Source organism: Vicugna pacos, unplaced genomic scaffold (assembly GCF_048564905.1).
Source record: "Vicugna pacos unplaced genomic scaffold, VicPac4 scaffold_214, whole genome shotgun sequence".
Classification (NCBI taxonomy): Eukaryota; Metazoa; Chordata; class Mammalia; order Artiodactyla; family Camelidae; genus Vicugna; species Vicugna pacos.
In genome coordinates, this window is record NW_027328893.1 from 86,857 (window position 1) to 113,975 (window position 27,119).

The 27,119-nt window shown below is 45.3% G+C and overlaps 1 long non-coding RNA gene across 1 annotated transcript; it reads right to left on the reverse strand.

The window, feature by feature from the left end:
* Positions 1-1,569: 1,569 nt before the first annotated feature.
* Positions 1,570-22,405, reverse strand: LOC140695456 (uncharacterized). Its single transcript, XR_012071141.1, has 3 exons — positions 22,279-22,405; positions 19,018-19,090; positions 1,570-1,801 (listed from the first exon to the last, which is right to left on the reverse strand). It is a non-coding gene; the product is annotated as an uncharacterized lncRNA (long non-coding RNA).
* Positions 22,406-27,119: the final 4,714 nt, after the last annotated feature.

Genomic DNA, 27,119 nt, shown 5'->3' on the forward strand with positions numbered 1-27,119 from the left:
AGCAATATTGCAGGACAGGGAGGAGTGCCAGGACATAGACCATAGCTTGAATGGCAAAATGCTGCCATCTAGGGTAGCCTATGCCACATGACCACCATTTCTAATAACAGCAGAGCTAGAGAATGCCACAGACCTGCAAATCTTAAAAGAATTCAGCAGTTCGAAACTTATCCTAAAAGAAAGGTTGAGAATTCTCCCCTGAAGGGATAAGCGGCAAGATGAAATGGAAAGAAGAAAACCCTTATTGGAAATGCAAAAGAGCATGAGTGGAAAAGAAGAAACAAGAAGAAAGCAAGGAGGACATCAAAACCCTAAAGATGGGAGAGGGAAGCAGGAAATCATAGGGGATTGGAAGCACTATCTTAAGGGAGTCAGCTTATATGACTCTCTGTTGGAAGCAAACGGAGAGATGCATGGCCTGACGTGTTTGCAAAGCAAACGAGAAGCAGACCAAGAAAGAATCAAACAAACAAACAACACAAAAAGGGTAGGGTAACATGAAAATTCAAAACAAATTACTCAAGGTGATGTCAAGGATCATTCAGTACGCATCGACCCAGTATCGCGGCTTGAATGTACTCAGCACACCTGTATTCGGAAATCAGAGGCGTGCATTTATATTCGTAAATATTGATTCATATGAGCATATCGTGACCTAACCCAAATGCCGATTTGGAATCCAATGGATCCCTAGTCCGTGATATAGACTTGCAAGTCTTCCAACAGGATGAATGAATGCCATCTTCTACACTACGTCGAGAAGAAATGGCACAAGCCTATAACAAGGAAAAGTAGCTCCGCAAAAGTGTACTAAGATCAAAAGAGACAGGCAGTAAAGTGCACATTGGGGATTGTATCAGTCCTAGGAATTTCAGCCCCCTTGAAACAAATGGATAGATGTCCCATGAATGCGGGTGTTTCAGCAGAAATCAACCGACGGCTATGTATTGCGGGTGTGCCCATATTACAGGAACAATAGTTTCCCTTAGTGGGTCTCTGTGTACTGTGAACTGTTAGAAAGTTTAAAGACGTGTGAAACATTCAACTGAAAATGGACACACTTCCCTCCATTGCTACAGTGAATTCAGATCTGAACAAAAGGAAAGAGGGAAGAACAAAGGCCCATGGGACGCTAGTGGGTAGAATCACATTTAACTTAGGAACCTCTCGTCGGATGCAGCCCCTCCCCCAACACTGACAAGATGCAGCAGCCATTGGGGTTGGCAGTTAGCCGTTGGATTCCAGGTGGAATGTTGGTGTGTACCGCGAGGCTTGTTGTGGCTGGTGGATCCTAGGTAACCGGGCAGAGTTCTGTGGGTGGATCAGTGCGATGGAGGGGCTGCCGCCCTCTGTGGAGCTTGGCTTAGGTCTTTGGTCCGGGAAGCTTTGTCAGTTCGAGATACTGCTGCTGCCCAAAGACCTGAGTTCACGGGTCAGTTTCCAGAACCTGAAAGGGCAGACAGTGGAAGATCTGCCTGTCTTCAGCTTACTGGAGAGGCTCCGAGGTCCTTTCAGACATGCCCAGTCCTGTTGAAGTCGACTTTACGGGAGACACGAAGAGAAGCTGGCCGAAAATATGGCTGCACGGATTGAGGAGAGATGCGAACACATTGATGAGAGATGTTTTGCTACAATAGAGAATACTGGCCTGGAGACAGCTGTAGAGGATAGCAGGCTCGAAAGGCATTCATGAGACATATTGAACCTCGCTGATACTAGCAGAAACCTACGGAGGGCCACCGTGGACTGGAGGAAGTTCCTCAATTCTCTGCTCCAAGAACGGGTCCAAGATCCCTGACGTCTAAAGAGAAGAGATGGCAGAGATGATAAAAACGCTCATGTTCTTGAAAGAGGTCAGATAATCCACACGACCCAAGGGGCAATTCCAAGCCATTCAGATCAAAGTGCACCAAGCCCAGGTAAGCCTTTTCCCAGGTTTGGGCCTAGCTATCAAGCACTTGCTCTTCCCTCCCCTCCACTCAGGCATCCATTTTGAGGGATCAGTACCTGAGCTGCAATGAAGCCAGTAAGAGAAGAGCAAGCCCCTCCTAGAATCAGAGTTCCTCTAGCTTCATCCTCTGTGAACAACAGGGAACCCCATAAAGGTCAAATACTCTCGTATGAAATAGATAGGAATTGAATACTTAGCTCCCACAAAGAAACGATGGCCTTCCGCTAGATTCAGCAAATGCTGGGTTTATGTCTTCTCTGGGGTGAAGGGAGTGTGGTAAGTGAGGGGAATCTTTGACTGAACTTGAATATGTATTATGCCTCCGTTTTTCAAGACAGTCTATTTAAATATTAGAAGTCAGATAGTGAACGGAACTGTAAAAGTCACCAATGACATGAAAGACACAGCTTATGTGGACCATCTTTCAATTGAGTCAAGCCCCCGGGGGCAATCTATCATGGGGGTGCAGACTTGGTTGCATTCAAGTGCTTTACCCAACATGATCGGATGATTAAGCGTTCTCATCACTGATAGAAGAACACCTGGTTCTCAGTAGCCTAGCATAGCTGCAGCAGGGTTCTCATAGCTATAATGCCTCTAGGTTCTTTGGATTCAAAGATAAATGTATATATTTAGTTCGTTTCCTCTTGTATTTTCCTTGAGAGGGATGTTACACCTTGAAATGCCAACATTGACCAGTAGGTGTCATCGGGAGTAAAGGGCACCACATGCACAAGAGAATCCAAGCTTGGGGGTTATTTCATGTTTCCATTAGTTATTTCATGGTTCCTGTTGGCTTCGGAGGCTTCAACAGTAAAGTGTTGACATGACCCCTTTAACAGTTCGGACTGCTAGTTTGCATTCTATCTGTCTATGTTTTCCTTAGAGCTGACAAAATGTTACCGAAATTGACAAGTCTGGCTTCTAGGTCGATTTAGTATGTTTCAGAAACTAACTTCATTTTCGTATAACTCCCAAAACATTCATATGAATTCTATTAAATTTTTAAAGACTGCAAATGAGATATCAACACAATGTCAAAACTGGAGTCTTCGGACAATCCCTCCCACCACGGTTGTTTAGAAACAAAGAGATAAAAAAAAATCACATTTCTGGGAAATGTATCTGGAAAGTGTTGATTCATCGATGCCCAGTTGACAGAGAAGCAGTGCAACCTGCGCTCACTCGCTCCCATGAACACAGCAATGGAAACATCCACTCACCCAGCCCTTGGCCCAGGACACTTGCCGAAGAGAGGTCTGTTACTTCCAAAGACAGGATGAGGACTCAGAACACCTGGAAGCAGGAGAAGGAAAAACAGGGAATGGATACGAGTGCATGGTCTGAGCCCTGTTGATGGAGCAGTAAAGGTGAAACTCTCTTTAACTTGGACGCACACTCTCAAGCGGACAGGAGACATGGGATTGAAGGTGATGCGCTGAGTGTTAGAAGAGTGCACAGCAGATGCTTGGCTGACAGAACTCAAAGAATCCAGTGCAAAATATCCCCACAGTTGATTCTGAGACCAAGCTCCGAGCTGCCAAATTTGAGGTAGCAGAGGCAGCGTTCAGGGAGGGATAGGGCTACGGATGGTGGCAGACGCTGAGTCTCAGGGATCTGGAGTGCGTTGTGGGATGTGGTGGGTCCTATCAAGAGAGCAAACCGACTTGGGACCCCAATGAGCAAGCAACCACCCTGGTGCGCACAGTTGAAATTATCGATATGTCCCATGGCCACACCCAGTGCATCTGCAGGACCAGAGACCAATTTGGAATTTTGCGAATAGAGCATGTGTGGGGCTGAATCTGAGATATTGTGCATCAGGTCTGAGGGATCCAGGGGGCCTTGGGATTGAATTCAGAATGAAAAGCCTTAGGATCTGCTACATTCATAACCTGGGCTGTGATTATGGTTTGGTTTGAGGCACAGGATGTGCAACAGCTCTGTGGTTCCCTTCGTGCACCCGTTCAACAAGGATGAGAGGATAAGGAAGTGTGGTCCAAGACCACAGCGTGAGAAGAGGAAGGATTTCCTTCAGTTTATCTCTCAAAAGCGGATGCTACATTTTGGATGGCACCGGCACGGTTCGGCAGCGAGGACACCAAGTTCGGGCTGCGGGATCATTCCAGCAGGCCCTGATGTGTGACATCCATAGATATGCTTCCACTGGTATTTCTGTAGACAGAGAAGCTCTTGGAAGAACTGGTTTCAGTGGGACATTCCCGTGGCACTACAAAGCACAAGCACACTCACACTCTGCTCTTCTGGAAACACTCCAAAATAACATAGAGTAGAATGCAGAGCTGAGAAGCTTTAGAAGCTCCATTTCCACCAGAGGAAGTGTCCTGTGCTCTTTCAGGTTTGTGAGATAAGCGTAATCAAAGTGAGGTTATCTAAATCGAAATAGTATGGGGTGTTCATCACAACAAAGGCAACACCAGCAATTGGAGATAGACCAGACAACACACACAGGAACAGGACATGGCATCAATGTCTAGGAAAATATGTCCTCACAGAAATCCCATGCAATTGTGTAGAGCCAAGAGTCTAAACTTTTCACTTAACCAAGCCCTAGAAGTATACATTAGATACCTGAAATTACCTGACCAGTAGAGATGAAGAAATACAGTAAAAGGAAAAGGAAATACCATTTTCAGCTCCAAAGAGATTGAAGGCCCTAAAGATAAGCTTTCAGACAACTAGACTTCAAAACGCTCTCCAGACCAAGTATTGAAAATGGAGGTGAGGGAAACACTGAAGAACAACAGTGTCTCAGAATCACAAAAGGCAGAATACCAGAAAAGGGGAAGAGAAAGCCTAAAGACGAGCCAAATAATCTCAGAAAACTCAGTGGGTGAGAAAATATCAGGGATAACATTCCGTCCTAAGCAGACGAGATATTGCAGAGGGACGCGTGAATGACTTTGAAGACAGGGGAACACAAATCCCTCGGTCAGAAGCACACATAGGAAAGCAAGTGCAAACCAATGAAAACATTGCTGTTGAATCCTGGTTGAAGACAAGGCATGAAAGACTAAAATTCGAAAGAGTCCCAGATGGAAAAGCAAGAAATAAAGAAACAAACAATGTTTGAAATGTTATGTGTAGAAAAATCAGACTGAAACTTGCTGAAAGCCAAGATAAAATCATCTAGGCGAATTCAGGAAGTACACAGCGTCCAAAAGAGGTGGAATCCCATTAGACTTAGCAGCAGCTGTATGATCCAAATCAACAAAGTTCATAAGCAGCCCAGTGATTTAAAATGCGCCTGGAGGAAAGCAACATATTCACAAGAGAACCTCCAGAGGGGTTTCAGCTGCTATCTCAGCAGCAGTATTGCAGGACAGGGAGGAGTGCCAGGACATAGACCTTAGTTTGAATGGCAAAATGCTGCCATCTACGGTAGCCTATGCCACATGACCACCATTTGTAATAACAGCAGAGCTAGAGAATGCCACAGACCTGCAAATCTTAAAAGAATTCAGCAGTTCGAAACTTATCCTAAAAGAAAGGTTGAGAATTCTCCCCTGAAGGGATAAGCAGCAAGATGAAATGGAAAGAAGAAAACCCTTATTGGAAATGCAAGAAGAGCATGAGTGGAAAAGAAGAAACAAGAAGAAAGCAAGGAGGACATCAAAACCCTAAAGATGGGAGAGGGAAGCAGGAAATCATAGGGGATTGGAAGCACTATCTTAAGGGAGTCAGCTTATATGACTCTCTGTTGGAAGCAAACGGAGAGATGCATGGCCTGACGTGTTTGCAAAGCAAACGAGAAGCACACCAAGAAAGAATCAAACAAACAAACAACACAAAAAGGGTAGGGTAACATGAATATTCAAAAGAAATTACTCAAGGTGATGTCAAGGATCATTCAGTACGCATCGACCCAGTATCGCGGCTTGAATGTACTCAGCACACCTGTATTCGGAAATCAGAAGCGTGCATTTACATTCGTAAATATTGATTCATATGAGCATATCGTGACCTAACCCAAATGCCGATTTGGAATCCAATGGATTCCTAGTCCGTGATATAGACTTGCAAGTCTTCCAACAGGATGAATGAATGCCATCTTCTACACTACGTCGAGAAGAAATGGCACAAGCCTATAACAAGGAAAAGTAGCTCCGCAAAAGTGTACTAAGATCAAAAGAGACAGGCAGCAAAGTGCACATTGGGGATTGTATCATTCCTAGGAATTTCAGCCCCCTTGAAACAAATGGATAGATGTCCCGTGCATGCGGGTGTTTCAGCAGAAATCAACCGACGGCTATGTATTGCGGGTGTGCCCATATTACAGGAACAATAGTTTCCCTTAGTGGGTCTCTGTGTACTGTGAACTGTTAGAAAGTTTAAAGACGTGTGAAACATTCAACTGAAAATGGACACACTTCCCTCCGTTGCTACAGTGCATACAGATCTGAACAAAAGGAAAGAGGGAAGAACAAAGGCCCATGGGACGCTAGTGGGTAGAATCACATTTACCTTAGGAACCTCTCGTCGGATGCAGCCCCTCCCCCAACACTGACAAGATGCAGCAGCCATTGGGGATGGCAGATAGCGGTTGGATTCCAGGTGGAATGTTGGTGTGTACCGCGAGGCTTGTTGTGGCTGGTGGATCCTAGGTAACCGGGCAGAGTTCTGTGGGTGGATCAGTGCGATGTAGGGGCTGCCGCCCTCTGTGGAGCTTGGCTTAGGTCTTTGGTCCGGGAAGCTGTGTCAGTTCGAGATACTGCTGCTGCCCAAAGACCTGAGTTCACGGGTCAGTTTCCAGAACCTGAAAGGGCAGACAGTGGAAGATCTGCCTCTCTTCAGCTTACTGGAGAGGCTCCGAGGTCCTTTCAGACTTGCCCAGTCCTGTTGAAGTCGACTTTACGGGAGACACGAAGAGAAGCTGGCCGAAAATATGGCTGCACGGATTGAGGAGAGATGCGAACACATTGATGAGAGATGTTCTGCTACAATAGAGAATACTGGCCTGGAGACAGCTGTAGATGATAGCAGACTCGAAAGGCATTCATGAGACATATTGAACCTCGCTCATACTAGCAGAAACATACGGAGGGCCACCGTGGACTGGAGGAAGTTCCTCAATTCTCTGCCCCAAGAACGGGTCCAAGATCCCTGACGTCTAATAAGAAGAGATGGCAGAGATGATAAAAACGCTCATGTTCTTGAAAGAGGTCAGATAATCCACACGACCCAAGGGGCAATTCCAAGCCATTTAGATCAAAGTGCACCAAGCCCAGGTAAGCCTTTTCCCAGGTTTGGGCCTAGCTATCAAGCATTTGCTCTTCCCTCCCCTCCACTCAGGCATCCATTTTGAGGGATCAGTACCTGAGCTGCAATGAAGCCAGTAAGAGAAGAGCAAGCCCCTCCTAGAATCAGAGTTCCTCTAGCTTCATCCTCTGTGAACAACAGGGAACCCCATAAAGGTCAAATACTCTCGTATGAAATAGATAGGAATTGAATACTTAGCTCCCACAAAGAAACGATGGCCTTCCGCTAGATTCAGCAAATGCTGGGTTTATGTCTTCTCTGGGGTGAAGGGAGTGTGGTAAGTGAAGGGAATCTTTGACTGAACTTGAATCTGTATTAGGCCTCCGTTTTTCAAGACAGTCTAGATAAATATTAGAAGTCAGATAGTGAACTGAAAGGTAAAAGTCGCCAATGACATGAAAGACACAGCTTATGTGGACCGTCTTTCAATTGAGTCAAGCCCCCGGGGGCAATCTATCATGGGGGTGCAGACTTGGTTGCATTCAAGTGCTTTACCCAACATGATCGGATGATTAAGCGTTCTCATCTCTGATAGAAGAACACCTGGTTCTCAGTAGCCTAGCATAGCTGCAGCAGGGTTCTCATAGCTATAATGCCTCTAGGTTCTTTGGATTCAAAGCTAAATGTATATATTTAGTTCGTTTTCTCTTGTATTTTCCTTGAGAGGGATGTTACACCTTGAAATGCCAACATTGACTAGTAGGTGTCATCGGGAGTAAAGGGCACCACATGCACAAGTGAATCCAAGCTTGGGGGTTATTTCATGTTTCCATTAGTTATTTCATGGTTCCTGTTGGTTTCGGAGGCTTCAACAGTAAAGAGTTGACATGACCCCTTTAACAGTTCGGACTGCTAGTTTGCATTCTATCTGTCTATGTTTTCCTTAGAGCTGACAAAATGTTACCGAAATTGACAAGTCTGGATTCTAGGTCGATTTAGTATGTTTCAGAAACTAACTTCATTTTCGTATAACTCCCAAAACATTTCTATAAATTCTATTAAATTTTTAAAGACTGCAAATGAGATATCAACACAATGTCAAAACTGGAGTCCTCGGACAATCCCTCCCACCACGGCTATATAGAAACCAAGAGATTAAAAAAAATCACATTTCTGTGAAATGTATCTGGAAAGTGTTGATTCATCGATGCCCAGTTGACAGAGAAGCAGTGCAACCTGCGCTCACTTGCTCCCATGAACACAGCAATGGAAACATCCACTCACCCAGCCCTTGGCCCAGGACACTTGCCGAAGAGAGGTCTGTTACTTCCAAAGACAGGATGAGGCCTCAGAACACCTGGAAGCAGGAGAAGGAAAAGCAGGGAATGGATACCAGTGCATGGTCTGAGCCCTGTTGATGGAGCAGTAAAGGTGAAACTCTCTTTAACTTGGACGCACACTCTCAAGCGGACAGGAGACATGGGATTTAAGGTGATGCGCTGAGTGTTAGAAGAGTGCACAGCAGATACTTGCCTGACAGAACTCAAAGAATCCAGTGCAAAATATCCCCACAGTTGATTCTGAGACCAAGATCCGAGCTGCCAAATTTGAGGTAGCAGAGGCAGCGTTCAGGGAGGGATAAGGCTACGGATGGTGGCACAAGCTGAGTCTCAGGGATCTGGAGTGCGTTGTGGGATGTGGTGGGTCCTATCAAGAGAGCAAACCGACTTGGGACCCCAATGAGCAAGCAACCACCCTGGTGCGCACAGTTGAAATTATCGATATGTCCCATGGCCACACCCAGTGCATCTGCAGGACCAGAGACCAATTTGGAATTTTGCGAATAGAGCATGTGTGGGGCTGAATCTGAGATATTGTGCATCAGGTCTGAGGGATCCAGGGGGCCTTGGGATTGAATTCAGAATGAAAAGCCTTAGGATCTGCTACATTCATAACCTGGGCTGTGATTATGGTTTGGTTTGAGGCACAGGATGTGCAACAGCTCTGTGGTTCCCTTCGTGCACCCGTTCAACAAGGATGAGAGGATAAGGAAGTGTGGTCCAAGACCACAGCGTGAGAAGAGGAAGGATTTCCTTCAGTTTATCTCTCAAAAGCGGATGCTACATTTTGGATGGCACCGGCACGGTTCGGCAGCGAGGACACCAAGTTCGGGCTGCGGGATCATTCCAGCAGGCCCTGATGTGTGACATCCATAGATATGCTTCCACTGGTATTTCTGTAGACAGAGAAGCTCTTGGAAGAACTGGTTTCAGTGGGACATTCCCGTGGCACTACAAAGCACAAGCACACTCACACTCTGCTCTTCTGGAAACACTCCAAAATAACATAGAGTAGAATGCAGAGCTGAGAAGCTTTAGAAGCTCCATTTCCACCAGAGGAAGTGTCCTGTGCTCTTTCAGGTTTGTGAGATAAGCGTAATCAAAGTGAGGTTATCTAAATCGGAATAGTATGGGGTGTTCATCACAACAAAGGCAACACCAGCAATTGGAGATAGACCAGACAACACACACAGGAACAGGACATGGCATCAATGTCTAGGAAAATTTGTCCTCACAGAAATCCCATGCAATTGTGTAGAGCCAAGAGTCTAAACTTTTCACTTAACCAAGCCCTAGAAGTATACATTAGATACCTGAAATTACCTGACCAGTAGAGATGAAGAAATACAGTAAAAGGAAAAGGAAATACCATTTTCAGCTCCAAAGAGATTGAAGGCCCTAAAGATAAGCTTTCAGACAACTAGACTTCAAAACGCTCTCCAGACCAAGTATTGAAAATGGAGGTGAGGGAAACACTGAAGAACAACAGTGTCTCAGAATCACAAAAGGCAGAATACCAGAAAAGGGGAAGAGAAAGCCTAAAGACGAGCCAAATAATCTCAGAAAACTCAGTGGGTGAGAAAATATCAGGGATAACATTCCGTCCTAAGCAGACGAGATATTGCAGAGGGACGCGTGAATGACTTTGAAGACAGGGGAACACAAATCCCTCGGTCAGAAGCACACATAGGAAAGCAAGTGCAAACCAATGAAAACATTGCTGTTGAATCCTGGTTGAAGACAAGGCATGAAAGACTAAAATTCGAAAGAGTCCCAGATGGAAAAGCAAGAGATAAAGAAACAAACAATGTTTGAAATGTTATGTGTAGAAAAATCAGACTGAAACTTGCTGAAAGCCAAGATAAAATCATCTAGGCGAATTCAGGAAGTACACAGCGTCCAAAAGAGGTGGAATCCCATTAGACTTAGCAGCAGCTGTATGATCCAAATCAACAAAGTTCATAAGCAGCCCAGTGATTTAAAATGCGCCTGGAGGAAAGCAACATATTCACAAGAGAACCTCCAGAGGGGTTTCAGCTGCTATCTCAGCAGCAGTATTGCAGGACAGGGAGGAGTGCCAGGACATAGACCTTAGTTTGAATGGCAAAATGCTGCCATCTACGGTAGCCTATGCCACATGACCACCATTTGTAATAACAGCAGAGCTAGAGAATGCCACAGACCTGCAAATCTTAAAAGAATTCAGCAGTTCGAAACTTATCCTAAAAGAAAGGTTGAGAATTCTCCCCTGAAGGGATAAGCAGCAAGATGAAATGGAAAGAAGAAAACCCTTATTGGAAATGCAAGAAGAGCATGAGTGGAAAAGAAGAAACAAGAAGAAAGCAAGGAGGACATCAAAACCCTAAAGATGGGAGAGGGAAGCAGGAAATCATAGGGGATTGGAAGCACTATCTTAAGGGAGTCAGCTTATATGACTCTCTGTTGGAAGCAAACGGAGAGATGCATGGCCTGACGTGTTTGCAAAGCAAACGAGAAGCACACCAAGAAAGAATCAAACAAACAAACAACACAAAAAGGGTAGGGTAACATGAATATTCAAAAGAAATTACACAAGGTGATGTCAAGGATCATTCAGTACGCATCGACCCAGTATCGCGGCTTGAATGTACTCAGCACACCTGTATTCGGAAATCAGAAGCGTGCATTTACATTCGTAAATATTGATTCATATGAGCATATCGTGACCTAACCCAAATGCCGATTTGGAATCCAATGGATTCCTAGTCCGTGATATAGACTTGCAAGTCTTCCAACAGGATGAATGAATGCCATCTTCTACACTACGTCGAGAAGAAAAGGCACAAGCCTATAACAAGGAAAAGTAGCTCCGCAAAAGTGTACTAAGATCAAAAGAGACAGGCAGCAAAGTGCACATTGGGGATTGTATCATTCCTAGGAATTTCAGCCCCCTTGAAACAAATGGATAGATGTCCCGTGCATGCGGGTGTTTCAGCAGAAATCAACCGACGGCTATGTATTGCGGGTGTGCCCATATTACAGGAACAATAGTTTCCCTTAGTGGGTCTCTGTGTACTGTGAACTGTTAGAAAGTTTAAAGACGTGTGAAACATTCAACTGAAAATGGACACACTTCCCTCCGTTGCTACAGTGCATACAGATCTGAACAAAAGGAAAGAGGGAAGAACAAAGGCCCATGGGACACTAGTGGGTGGAATCACATTTACCTTAGGAACCTCTCGTCGGATGCAGCCCCTCTCCCAACACTGACAAGATGCAGCAGCCATTGGGGATGGCAGATAGCGGTTGGATTCCAGGTGGAATGTTGGTGTGTACCGCGAGGCTTGTTGTGGCTGGTGGATCCTAGGTAACCGGGCAGAGTTCTGTGGGTGGATCAGTGCGATGGAGGGGCTGCCGCCCTCTGTGGAGCTTGGCTTAGGTCTTTGGTCCGGGAAGCTGTGTCAGTTCGAGATACTGCTGCTGCCCAAAGACCTGAGTTCACGGGTCAGTTTCCAGAACCTGAAAGGGCAGACAGTGGAAGATCTGCCTCTCTTCAGCTTACTGGAGAGGCTCCGAGGTCCTTTCAGACTTGCCCAGTCCTGTTGAAGTCGACTTTACGGGAGACACGAAGAGAAGCTGGCCGAAAATATGGCTGCACGGATTGAGGAGAGATGCGAACACATTGATGAGAGATGTTCTGCTACAATAGAGAATACTGGCCTGGAGACAGCTGTAGATGATAGCAGACTCGAAAGGCATTCATGAGACATATTGAACCTCGCTCATACTAGCAGAAACATACGGAGGGCCACCGTGGACTGGAGGAAGTTCCTCAATTCTCTGCCCCAAGAACGGGTCCAAGATCCCTGACGTCTAATAAGAAGAGATGGCAGAGATGATAAAAACGCTCATGTTCTTGAAAGAGGTCAGATAATCCACACGACCCAAGGGGCAATTCCAAGCCATTTAGATCAAAGTGCACCAAGCCCAGGTAAGCCTTTTCCCAGGTTTGGGCCTAGCTATCAAGCATTTGCTCTTCCCTCCCCTCCACTCAGGCATCCATTTTGAGGGATCAGTACCTGAGCTGCAATGAAGCCAGTAAGAGAAGAGCAAGCCCCTCCTAGAATCAGAGTTCCTCTAGCTTCATCCTCTGTGAACAACAGGGAACCCCATAAAGGTCAAATACTCTCGTATGAAATAGATAGGAATTGAATACTTAGCTCCCACAAAGAAACGATGGCCTTCCGCTAGATTCAGCAAATGCTGGGTTTATGTCTTCTCTGGGGTGAAGGGAGTGTGGTAAGTGAAGGGAATCTTTGACTGAACTTGAATCTGTATTAGGCCTCCGTTTTTCAAGACAGTCTAGATAAATATTAGAAGTCAGATAGTGAACTGAAAGGTAAAAGTCGCCAATGACATGAAAGACACAGCTTATGTGGACCGTCTTTCAATTGAGTCAAGCCCCCGGGGGCAATCTATCATGGGGGTGCAGACTTGGTTGCATTCAAGTGCTTTACCCAACATGATCGGATGATTAAGCGTTCTCATCACTGATAGAAGAACACCTGGTTCTCAGTAGCCTAGCATAGCTGCAGCAGGGTTCTCATAGCTATAATGCCTCTAGGTTCTTTGGATTCAAAGCTAAATGTATATATTTAGTTCGTTTTCTCTTGTATTTTCCTTGAGAGGGATGTTACACCTTGAAATGCCAACATTGACTAGTAGGTGTCATCGGGAGTAAAGGGCACCACATGCACAAGTGAATCCAAGCTTGGGGGTTATTTCATGTTTCCATTAGTTATTTCATGGTTCCTCTTGGTTTCGGAGGCTTCAACAGTAAAGAGTTGACATGACCCCTTTAACAGTTCGGACTGCTAGTTTGCATTCTATCTGTCTATGTTTTCCTTAGAGCTGACAAAATGTTACCGAAATTGACAAGTCTGGCTTCTAGGTCGATTTAGTATGTTTCAGAAACTAACTTCATTTTCGTATAACTCCCAAAACATTTCTATAAATTCTATTAAATTTTTAAAGACTGCAAATGAGATATCAACACAATGTCAAAACTGGAGTCCTCGGACAATCCCTCCCACCACGGCTATATAGAAACCAAGAGATTAAAAAAAATCACATTTCTGTGAAATGTATCTGGAAAGTGTTGATTCATCGATGCCCAGTTGACAGAGAAGCAGTGCAACCTGCGCTCACTTGCTCCCATGAACACAGCAATGGAAACATCCACTCACCCAGCCCTTGGCCCAGGACACTTGCCGAAGAGAGGTCTGTTACTTCCAAAGACAGGATGAGGCCTCAGAACACCTGGAAGCAGGAGAAGGAAAAGCAGGGAATGGATACCAGTGCATGGTCTGAGCCCTGTTGATGGAGCAGTAAAGGTGAAACTCTCTTTAACTTGGACGCACACTCTCAAGCGGACAGGAGACATGGGATTTAAGGTGATGCGCTGAGTGTTAGAAGAGTGCACAGCAGATACTTGCCTGACAGAACTCAAAGAATCCAGTGCAAAATATCCCCACAGTTGATTCTGAGACCAAGATCCGAGCTGCCAAATTTGAGGTAGCAGAGGCAGCGTTCAGGGAGGGATAAGGCTACGGATGGTGGCACAAGCTGAGTCTCAGGGATCTGGAGTGCGTTGTGGGATGTGGTGGGTCCTATCAAGAGAGCAAACCGACTTGGGACCCCAATGAGCAAGCAACCACCCTGGCGCGCACAGTTGAAATTATCGATATGTCCCATGGCCACACCCAGTGCATCTGCAGGACCAGAGACCAATTTGGCATTTTGCCAATAGAGCATGTGTGGGGCTGAATCAGAGATATTGTGCATCGGGTGTGAGGGATCCAGGGGGCCTTGGGTTTGAATTCAGAATGAAAAGCCTTAGGATCTGCTACATTCATAACCTGGGCTGTGATTATGGTTTGGTTTGAGGCACAGGATGTGCAACAGCTCTGTGGTTGCCTTCGTGCACCCGTGCCACAAGGATGAGAGGACAAGGAAGTGTGGTCCAAGACCACAGTGTGAGAAGAGGAAGGATTTCCATCAGTTTATCTCTCAAAAGCGGATGCTACATTTTGGATGGCACCGGCACGGTTCGGCAGCGAGGACACCAAGTTCGGGCTGCGGGATCATTCCAGCAGGCCCTGATGTGTGACATCCATAGATATGCTTCCACTGGTGTTTCTGTAGACAGAGAAGCTCTTGGAAGAACTGGTTTCAGTGGGACATTCCCGTGGCACTACAAAGCACAAGCGCACTCACACTCTGCTCTTCTGGAAACACTCCAAAATAACATAGAGTAGAATGCAGAGCTGAGAAGGTTTAGAAGCTCCATTTCCACCAGGGGAAGTGTCCTGTGCTCTTTCAGATTTGTGAGATAAGCGTAATCAAAGTGAGGTTATCTAAATCGAAATAGTATGGGGTGTTCATCACAACAAAGGCAACACCAGCAATTGGAGATACACCAGACAACACACACAGGAACAGGACATGGCATCAATGTCTAGGAAAATTTGTCCTCACAGAAATCCCATGCAATTGTGTAGAGCCAAGAGTCTAAAGTTTTCACTTAACCAAGCCCTAGAAGTCTACATTAGATACCTGAAATTACCTGAACAGTAGAGATGAAGAAATACAGTAAAAGGAGAAGGAAATACCATTTTCAGCTCCAAAGAGATTGAAGGCCCTAAAGATAAGCTTTCAGACAACTAGACTGCAAAACGCTCTCCAGAGCAAGTATTGAAAATGGAGGTGAGGGAAACACTGAAGAACAACAGTGTCTCAGAATCACAAAAGGCAGAATACCAGAAAAGGGGAAGAGAAAGCCTAAAGACGAGCCAAATAATCTCAGAAAACTCAGTGGATGAGAAAATATCAGGGCTAACATTCCGTCCTAAGCAGACGAGATATTGCAGAGGGACGCGTGAATGACTTTGAAGACAGGGGAACACAAATCCCTCGGTCAGAAGCACACATAGGAAAGCAAGTGCAAACCAATGAAAACATTGCTGTTGAATCCTGGTTGAAGACAAGGCATGAAAGACTAAAATTCGAAAGAGTCCCAGATGGAAAAGCAAGAGATAAAGAAACAAACAATGTTTGAAAAGTTATGTGTAGAAAAATCAGACTGAAACTTGCTGAAAGCCAAGATAGAATCATCTAGGCGAATTCAGGAAGTACACAGCGTCCAAAAGAGGTGGAATCCCATTAGACTTAGCAGCAGCAGTATGATCCAAATCAACAAAGTTCATAAGCAGCCCAATGATTTAAAATGCGCCTGGAGGAAAGCAACATATTCACAAGAGAACCTCCAGAGGGGTTTCAGCTGCTATCTCAGCAGCAGTATTGCAGGACAGGGAGGAGTGCCAGGACATAGACCTTAGCTTGAATGGCAAAATGCTGCCATCTACGGTAGCCTATGCCACATGACCACCATTTCTAATAACAGCAGAGCTAGAGAATGCCACAGACCTGCAAATCTTAAAAGAATTCAGCAGTTCGAAACTTATCCTAAAAGAAAGGTTGAGAATTCTCCCCTGAAGGGATAAGCAGCAAGATGAAATGGAAAGAAGAAAACCCTTATTGGAAATGCAAGAAGAGCATGAGTGGAAAAGAAGAAACAAGAAGAAAGCAAGGAGGACATCAAAACCCTAAAGATGGGAGAGGGAAGCAGGAAATCATAGGGGATTGGAAGCACTATCTTAAGGGAGTCAGCTTATATGACTCTCTGTTGGAAGCAAACGGAGAGATGCATGGCCTGACGTGTTTGCAAAGCAAACGAGAAGCAGACCAAGAAAGAATCAAACAAACAAACAACACAAAAAGGGTAGGGTAACATGAATATTCAAAACAAATTACTCAAGGTGATGTCAAGGATCATTCAGTACGCATCGACCCAGTATCGCGGCTTGAATGTACTCAGCACACCTGTATTCGGAAATCAGAGGCGTGCATTTATATTCGTAAATATTGATTCATATGAGCATATCGTGACCTAACCCAAATGCCGATTTGGAATCCAATGGATTCCTAGTCCGTGATATAGACTTGCAAGTCTTCCAACAGGATGAATGAATGCTATCTCCTACACTACGTCAAGAAGAAATGGCACAAGCCTATAACAAGGAAAAGTAGCTCCGCAAAAGTGTACTAAGATCAAAAGAGACAGGCAGCAAAGTGCACATTGGGGATTGTATCATTCCTAGGAATTTCAGCCCCCTTGAAACAAATGGATAGATGTCCCGTGCATGCGGGTGTTTCAGCAGAAATCAACCGACGGCTATGTATTGCGGGTGTGCCCATATTACAGGAACAATAGTTTCCCTTAGTGGGTGTCTGTGTACTGTGAACTGTTAGAAAGTTTAAAGACGTGTGAAACATTCAACTGAAAATGGACACACTTCCCTCCGTTGCTACAGTGCATACAGATCTGAACAAAAGGAAAGAGGGAAGAACAAAGGCCCATGGGACGCTAGTGGGTAGAATCACATTTACCTTAGGAACCTCTCGTCGGATGCAGCCCCTCCCCCAACACTGACAAGATGCAGCAGCCATTGGGGATGGCAGATAGCGGTTGGATTCCAGGTGGAATGTTGGTGTGTACCGCGAGGCTTGTTGTGGCTGGTGGATCCTAGGTAACCGGGCAGAGTTCTGTGGGTGGATCAGTGCGATGGAGGGGCTGCCGCCCTCTGTGGAGCTTGGCTTTGGTCTTTGGTCCGGGAAGCTGTGTCAGTTCGAGATACTGCTGCTGCCCAAAGACCTGAGTTCACGGGTCAGTTTCCAGAACCTGAAAGGGCAGACAGTGGAAGATCTGCCTGTCTTCAGCTTACTGGAGAGGCTCCGAGGTCCTTTCAGGCTTGCCCAGTCCTGTTGAAGTCGACTTTACGGGAGACACGAAGAGAAGCTGGCCGAAAATATGGCTGCACTGATTGAGGAGAGATGCGAACACATTGATGAGAGATGTTCTGCTACAATAGAGAATACTGGCCTGGAGACAGCTGTAGATGATAGCAGACTCGAAAGGCATTCATGAGACATATTGAACCTCGCTCATACTAGCAGAAACATACGGAGGGCCACCGTGGACTGGAGGAAGTTCCTCAATTCTCTGCCCCAAGAACGGGTCCAAGATCCCTGACGTCTAAAGAGAAGAGATGGCAGAGATGATAAAAACGCTCATGTTCTTGAAAGAGGTCAGATAATCCACACGACCCAAGGGGCAATTCCAAGCCATTTAGATCACAGTGCACCAAGCCCAGGTAAGCCTTTTCCCAGGTTTGGGCCTAGCTATCAAGCATTGGCTCTTCCCTCCCATCCACTCAGGCATCCATTTTGAGGGATCAGTACCTGAGCTGCAATGAAGCCAGTAAGAGAAGAGCAAGCCCCTCCTAGAATCAGAGTTCCTCTAGCTTCATCCTCTGTGAACAACAGGGAACCCCATAAAGGTCAAATACTCTCGTATGAAATAGATAGGAATTGAATACTTAGCTCCCACAAAGAAACGATGGCCTTCCGCTAGATTCAGCAAATGCTGGGTTTATGTCTTCTCTGGGGTGAAGTGAGTGTGGTAAGTGAGGGGAATCTTTGACTGAACTTGAATCTGTATTAGGCCTCCGTTTTTCAAGACAGTCTAGATAAATATTAGAAGTCAGATAGTGAACTGAAAGGTAAAAGTCGCCAATGACATGAAAGACACAGCTTATGTGGACCGTCTTTCAATTGAGTCAAGCCCCCGGGGGCAATCTCTCATGGGGGTGCAGACTTGGTTGCATTCAAGTGCTTTACCCAACATGATCGGATGATTAAGCGTTCTCATCACTGATTGAAGAACACCTGGTTCTCAGTAGCCTAGCATAGCTGCAGCAGGGTTCTCATAGCTATAATGCCTCTAGGTTCTTTGGATTCAAAGCTAAATGTATATATTTAGTTCGTTTTCTCTTGTATTTTCCTTGAGAGGGATGTTACACCTTGAAATGCCAACATTGACCAGTAGGTGTCATCGGGAGTAAAGGGCACCACATGCACAAGTGAATCCAAGCTTGGGGGTTATTTCATGTTTCCATTAGTTATTTCATGGTTCCTCTTGGTTTCGGAGGCTTCAACAGTAAAGAGTTGACATGACCCCTTTAAGAGTTCGGACTGCTAGTTTGCATTCTATCTGTCTATGTTTTCCTTAGAGCTGACAAAATGTTACCGAAATTGACAAGTCTGGCTTCTAGGTCGATTTAGTATGTTTCAGAAACTAACTTCATTTTCGTATAACTCCCAAAACATTTATATAAATTCTATTAAATTTTTAAATACTGCAAATGAGATATCAACACAATGTCAAAACTGGAGTCTTCGGACAATCCCTCCCACCACGGCTGTATAGAAACCAAGAGATTAAAAAAAATCACATTTTTGTGAAATGTATCTGGAAAGTGTTGATTCATCGATGCCCAGTTGACAGAGAAGCAGTGCAACCTGCGCTCACTTGCTCCCATGAACACAGCAATGGAAACATCCACTCACCCAGCCCTTGGCACAGGACACTTGCCGAAGAGAGGTCTGTTATTTCCAAAGACAGGATGAGGCCTCAGAACACCTGGAAGCAGGAGAAGGAGAAGCAGGGAATGGATACCAGTGCATGGTCTGAGCCCTGTTGATGGAGCAGTAAAGGTGAAACTCTCTTTAACTTGGACGCACACTCTCAAGCGGACAGGAGACATGGGATTTAAGGTGATGCGCTGAGTGTTAGAAGAGTGCACAGCAGATACTTGGCTGACAGAACTCAAAGAATCCAGTGCAAAATATCCCCACCGTTGATTCTGAGACCAAGATCCGAGCTGCCAAATTTGAGGTAGCAGAGGCAGCGTTCAGGGAGGGATAGGGCTACGGATGGTGGCACACGCTGAGTCTCAGGGATCTGGAGTGCGTTGTGGGATGTGGTGGGTCCTATCAAGAGAGCAAACCGACCTGGGACCCCAATGAGCAAGCAACCACCCTGGCGCGCACAGTTGAAATTATCGATATGTCCCATGGCCACACCCAGTGCATCTGCAGGACCAGAGACCAATTTGGCATTTTGCCAATAGAGCATGTGTGGGGCTGAATCAGAGATATTGTGCATCGGGTCTGAGGGATCCAGGGGGCCTTGGGTTTGAATTCAGAATGAAAAGCCTTAGGATCTGCTACATTCATAACCTGGGCTGTGATTATGGTTTGGTTTGAGGCACAGGATGTGCAACAGCTCTGTGGTTGCCTTCGTGCACCCGTGCCACAAGGATGAGAGGACAAGGAAGTGTGGTCCAAGACCACAGTGTGAGAAGAGGAAGGATTTCCTTCAGTTTATCTCTCAAAAGCGGATGCTACATTTTGGATGGCACCGGCACGGTTCGGCAGCGAGGACACCAAGTTCGGGCTGCGGGATCATTCCAGCAGGCCCTGATGTGCGACATCCATAGATATACTTCCACTGGTGTTTCTGTAGACAGAGAAGCTCTTGGAAGAACTGGTTTCAGTGGGACATTCCCGTGGCACTACAAAGCACAAGCGCACTCACACTCTGCTCTTCTGGAAACACTCCAAAATAACATAGAGTAGAATGCAGAGCTGAGAAGCTTTAGAAGCTCCATTTCCACCAGAGGAAGAGTCCTGTGCTCTTTCAGATTTGTGAGATAAGCGTAATCAAAGTGAGGTTATCTAAATCGAAATAGTATGGGGTGTTCATCACAACAAAGGCAACACCAGCAATTGGAGATAGACCAGACAGCACACACAGGAACAGGACATGGCATCAATGTCTAGGAAAATTTGTCCTCACAGAAATCCCATGCAATTGTGTAGAGCCAAGAGTCTAAAGTTTTCACTTAACCAAGCCCTAGAAGTCTACATTAGATACCTGAAATTACCTGACCAGTAGAGATGAAGAAATACAGTAAAAGGAAAAGGAAGTACCATTTTCAGTTCCAAAGATATTGAAGGCCCTAAAGATAAGCTTTCAGACAACTAGACTGCAAAACGCTCTCCAGAGCAAGTATTGAAAATGGAGGTGAGGGAAACACTGAAGAACAACAGTGTCTCAGAATCACAAAAGGCAGAATACCAGAAAAGGGGAAGAGAAAGCCTAAAGACGAGCCAACTAATCTCAGAAAACTCAGTGGATGAGAAAATATCAGGGCTAACATTCCATCCTAAGCAGACGAGATATTGCAGAGGGACGCGTGAATGACTTTGAAGACAGGGGAACAGAAATCCCTCGGTCAGAAGCACACATAGCAAAGCAAGTGCAAACCAATGAAAACATTGCTGTTGAATCCTGGTTGAAGACAAGGCATGAAAGACTAAAATTCGAAAGAGTCCCAGATGGAAAAGCAAGAGATAAAGAAACAAACAATGTTTGAAAAGTTATGTGTAGAAAAATCAGACTGAAACTTGCTGAAAGCCAACATAGAATCATCTAGGCGAATTCAGGAAGTACACAGCGTCCAAAAGAGGTGGAATCACAATAGACTTAGCAGCAGCTGTATGATCCAAATCAACAAAGATCATGAGCATCCCAGTGATTTAAAATGCGCCTGGAGGAAAGCAACATAGTCACAAGAGAACCTCCAGAGGGGTTTCAGCTGCTATCTCAGCAGCAGAATTGCAGGACAGGGAGGAGTGCCAGGACATAGACCTTAGCTTGAATGGCAAAATGCTGCCATCTAGGGCAGCCTATGCCACATGACCACCATTTCTAATAACAGCAGAGCTAGAGAATGCCACAGACCTGCAAATCTTAAAAGAATTCAGCAGTTCGAAACTTATCCTAAAAGAAAGGTTGAGAATTCTCCCCTGAAGGGATAAGCAGCAAGATGAAATGGAAAGAAGAAAACCCTTATTGGAAATGCAAGAAGAGCATGAGTGGAAAAGAAGAAACAAGAAGAAGGCAAGGAGGACATCAAAACCCTAAAGATGGGAGAGGGAAGCCGGAAATCATAGGGGATTGGAAGCACAATCTTAAGGGAGTCAGCTTATATGACTCTCTGTTGGAAGCAAACGGAGAGATGCATGGCCTGACGTGTTTGCAAAGCAAACGAGAAGCAGACCAAGAAAGAATCAACAAACAAACAACACAAAAAGGGTAGGGTAACAAGAATATTCAAAAGAAATTACTCAAGGTGATGTCAATGATCATTCAGTACGCATCGACCCAGTATCGCGGCTTGAATGTAATCAGCACACCTGTATTCGCAAATCAGAGTCGTGCATTTATATTCGTAAATATTAATTCATATGAGCATATCGTGACCTAACCCAAATGCCGATTTGGAATCCAATGGATTCCTAGTCCGTGATATAGTCTTGCAAGTCTTCCAACAGGATGAATGAATGCCATCTTCTACACTACGTCGAGAAGAAATGGCACAAGCCTATAACAAGGAAAAGTAGCTCCGCAAAAGTGTACTAAGATCAAAAGAGACAGGCAGTAAAGTGCACATTGGGGATTGTATCATTCCTAGGAATTTCAGCCCCCTTGAAACAAATGGATAGATGTCCCGTGAATGCGGGTGTTTCAGCAGAAATCAACCGACGGCTATGTATTGCGGGTGTGCCCATATTACAGGAACAATAGTTTCCCTTAGTGGGTCTCTGTGTACTGTGAACTATTAGAAAGTTTAAAGACGTGTGAAACATTCAACTGAAAATGGACACACTTCCCTCCGTTGCTACAGTGCATACTGATCTGAAAAAAAGGAAAGAGGGAAGAACAAAGACCCATGGGACGCTAGTGGGTAGAATCACTTTTACATTAGGAACCTCTTGTCGGATGCAGCCCCTCCCCCAACACTGACAAGATGCAGCAGCCATTGGGGATGGCAATTAGCCGTTGGATTCCAGGTGGAATGTTGGTGTGTACCGCGAGGCTTGTTGTGGCTGGTGGATCCTAGGTAACCGGGCAGAGTTCTGTGGGTGGATCAGTGCGATGGAGGGGCTGCCGCCCACTGTGGAGCTTGGCTTAGGTCTTTGGTCCGGGAAGCTGTGTCAGTTCGAGATACTGCTGCTGCCCAAAGACCTGAGTTCACGGGTCAGTTTCCAGAACTTGAAAGGGCAGACAGTGGAAGATCTGCCTGTCTTCAGCTTACTGGAGAGGCTCCAAGGTCCTTTCAGACTTGCCCAGTCCTGTTGAAGTCGACTTTATGGGAGACACGAAGAGAAGCTGGCCGAAAACTTGGCTGCACGGATTGAGGAGAGATGCGAACACATTGATGAGAGATGTTCTGCTACAATAGAGAATACTGGCCTGGAGACAGCTGTAGAGGATAACAGGCTCGAAAGGCATTCATGAGACATATTGAACCTCGCTGATACTAGCAGAAACATACAGAGGACCACCGTGGACTGGAGGAAGTTCCTCAATTCTCTGCTCCAAGAACGGGTCCAAGATCCCTGACGTCTAAAGAGAAGAGATGGCAGAGATGATAAAAACGCTCATGTTCTTGAAAGAGGTCAGATAATCCACACGACCCAAGGGGCAATTCCAAGCCATTCAGATCAAAGTGCACCAAGCCCAGGTAAGCCTTTTCCCAGGTTTGGGCCTAGCTATCAAGCACTTGCTCTTCCCTCCCCTCCACTCAGGCATCCATTTTGAGGGATCAGTACCTGAGCTGCAATGAAGCCAGTAAGAGAAGAGCAAGCCCCTCCTAGAATCAGAGTTCCTCTAGCTTCATCCTCTGTGAACAACAGGGAACCCCATAAAGGTCAAATACTCTCGTATGAAATAGATAGGAATTGAATACTTAGCTCCCACAAAGAAACGATGGCCTTCCGCTAGATTCAGCAAATGCTGGGTTTATGTCTTCTCTGGGGTGAAGGGAGTGTGGTAAGTGAGGGGAATCTTTGACTCAACTTGAATCTGTATTAGGCCTCCGTTTTTCAAGACAGTCAAGGTAAATATTAGAAGTCAGATAGTGAACGGAACTGTAAAACTCGCCAATGACATGAAAGACACAGCTTATGTGGACAGTCTTTCATTGAGTCCAGCCCCCGGGGGCAATCTATCATGGGGGTGCAAACTTGGTTGCATTCAAGTGCTTTACCCAACATGATCGGATGATTAAGCGTTCTCATCACTGATAGAAGAACACCTGGTTCTCAGTAGCCTAGCATAGCTGCAGCAGGGTTCTCATAGCTATAATGCCTCTAGGTTCTTTGGATTCAAAGCTAAATGTATATATTTAGTTCGTTTTCTCTTGTATTTTCCTTGAGAGGGATGTTACACCTTGAAATGCCAACATTGACCAGTAGGTGTCATCGGGAGTAAAGGGCACCACATGCACAAGTGAATCCAAGCTTGGGGGTTATTTCATGTTTCCATTAGTTATTTCATGGTTCCTGTTGGTTTCGGAGGCTTCAACAGTAAAGAGTTGACATGACCCCTTTAACAGTTCGGACTGCTACTTTGCATTCTATCTGTCTATGTTTTCCTTACAGCTGACAAAATATTACCGAAATTGACAAGTCTGTGTTCTAGGTCGATTTAGTATGTTTCAGAAACTAACTTCATTTTCGTATAACTCCCAAAACGTTTATATAAATTCTATTAAATTTTTAAAGACTGCAAATGAGATATCAACACAATGTCAAAACTGGAGTCTTCGGACAATCCCTCCCACCACGGCTGTATAGAAACCAAGAGATAAAAAAAATCACATTTCTGTGAAATGTATCTGGAAAGTGTTGATTCATCGATGCCCAGTTGACAGAGAAGCAGTGCAACCTGCGCTCACTCGCTCCCATGAACACAGCAATGGAAACATCCACTCACCCATCCCTTGGCAAAGGACACTTGCCGATGAGAGTTCTGTTACTTCCAAAGACAGGATGAGGCCTCAGAACACCTGGAAGCAGGAGAAGGAAAAGCAGGGAATGGATACCAGTGCATGGTCTGAGCCCTGTTGATGGAGCAGTAAAGGTGAAACTCTCTTTAACTTGGACGCACACTCTCAAGCGGCCAGGAGACATGGGATTGAAGGTGATGTGCTGAGTGTTAGAAGAGTGCACAGCAGATGCTTGGCTGACAGAACTCAAAGAATCCAGTGCAAAATAACCCCACAGTTGATTCTGTGACCAAGCTCCGAGCTGCCAAATTTGAGGTAGCAGAGGCAGCGTTCAGGGAGGGATAGGGTTACGGATGTTGGCACACGCTGAGTCTCAGGGATCTGGAGTGCGTTGTGGGATGTGGTGGGTCCTATCAAGAGAGCAAACCGACCTGTGGCCCCAATGAGCAAGCAACCACCCTGGCGCGCGCAGTTGAAATTATCGATATGTCCCATGGCCACACCCAGTGCATCTGCAGGACCAGAGACCAATTTGGCATTTTGCCAATAGACCATGTGTGGGGCTGAATCAGAGATATTGTGCATCGGGTCTGAGGGATCCAGGGGGCCTTGGGTGTGAATTCAGAATGAAAAGCCTTAGGATCTGCTACATTCATAACCTGGGCTGTGATTATGGTTTGGTTTGAGGCACAGGATGTGCAACAGCTCTGTGGTTGCCTTCGTGCACCCGTGCCACAAGATGAGAGGACAAGGAAGTGTGGTCCAAGACCACAGCGTGAGAAGAGGAAGGATTTCCTTCAGTTTATCTCTCAAAAGCGGATGCTACATTTTGGATGGCACCGGCACGGTTCGGCAGCGAGGACACCAAGTTCGGGCTGCGGGATCATTCCAGCAGGCCCTGATGTGTGACATCCATAGATATGCTTCCACTGGTGTTTCTGAAGACAGAGAAGCTCTTGGAAGAACTGGTTTCAGTGGGACATTCCCGTGGCACTACAAAGCACAAGCGCACTCACACTCTGCTCTTCTGGAAACACTCCAAAATAACATAGAGTAGAATGCAGAGCTGAGAAGCTTTAGAAGCTCCATTTCCACCAGAGGAAGTGTCCTGTGCTCTTTCAGATTTGTGAGATAAGCGTAATCAAAGTGAGGTTATCTAAATCGAAATAGTATGGGGTGTTCATCACAACAAAGTCAACACCAGCAATTGGAGATAGACCAGACAGCACACACAGGAACAGGACATGGCATCAATGTCTAGGAAAATTTGTCCTCACAGAAATCCCATGCAATTGTGTAGAGCCAAGAGTCTAAAGTTTTCACTTAACCAAGCCCTAGAAGTCTACATTAGATACCTGAAATTACCTGACCAGTAGAGATGAAGAAATACAGTAAAAGGAAAAGGAAGTACCATTTTCAGTTCCAAAGAGATTGAAGGCCCTAAAGATAAGCTTTCAGACAACTAGACTGCAAAACGCTCTCCAGAGCAAGTATTGAAAATGGAGGCGAGGGAAACACTGAAGAACAACAGTGTCTCAGAATCACAAAAGGCAGAATACCAGAAAAGGGGAAGAGAAAGCCTAAAGACGAGCCAAATAATCTCAGAAAACTCAGTGGATGAGAAAATATCAGGGCTAACATTCCGTCCTAAGCAGACGAGATATTGCAGAGGGACGCGTGAATGACTTTGAAGACAGGGGAACACAAATCCCTCGGTCAGAAGCACACATAGCAAAGCAAGTGCAAACCAATGAAAACATTGCTGTTGAATCCTGGATGAAGACAAGGCATGAAAGACTAAAATTCGAAAGAGTCCCAGATGGAAAAGCAAGAGATAAAGAAACAAACAATGTTTGAAAAGTGATGTGTAGAAAAATCAGACTGAAACTTGCTGAAAGCCAAGATAGAATCATCTAGGCGAATTCAGGAAGTACACAGCGTCCAAAAGAGGTGGAATCCCAATAGACTTAGCAGCAGCTGTATGGTCCAAATCAACAAAGTTCATGAGCATCCCAGTGATTTAAAATGCGCCTGGAGGAAAGCAACATAGTCACAAGAGAACCTCCAGAGGGGTTTCAGCTGCTATCTCAGCAGCAATATTGCAGGACAGGGAGGAGTGCCAGGACATAGACCATAGCTTGAATGGCAAAATGCTGCCATCTAGGGTAGCCTATGCCACATGACCACCATTTCTAATAACAGCAGAGCTAGAGAATGCCACAGACCTGCAAATCTTAAAAGAATTCAGCAGTTCGAAACTTATCCTAAAAGAAAGGTTGAGAATTCTCCCCTGAAGGGATAAGCAGCAAGATGAAATGGAAAGAAGCAAACCCTTATTGGAAATGCAAGAAGAGCATGAGTGGAAAAGAAGAAACAAGAAGAAAGCAAGGAGGACATCAAAACCCTAAAGATGGGAGAGGGAAGCAGGAAATCATAGGGGATTGGAAGCACTATCTTAAGGGAGTCAGCTTATATGACTCTCTGTTGGAAGCAAACGGAGAGATGCATGGCCTGACGTGTTTGCAAAGCAAACGAGAAGCCGACCAAGAAAGAATCAAACAAACAAACAACACAAAAAGGGTAGGGTAACATGAATATTCAAAAGAAATTACTCAAGGTGATGTCAAGGATCATTCAGTACGCATCGACCCAGTATCGCGGCTTGAATGTACTCAGCACACCTGTATTTGGAAATCAGAGGCGTGCATTTATATTCGTAAATATTGATTCATATGAGCATATCGTGACCTAACCCAAATGCCGATTTGGAATCCAATGGATTCCTAGTCCGTGATATAGTCTTGCAAGTCT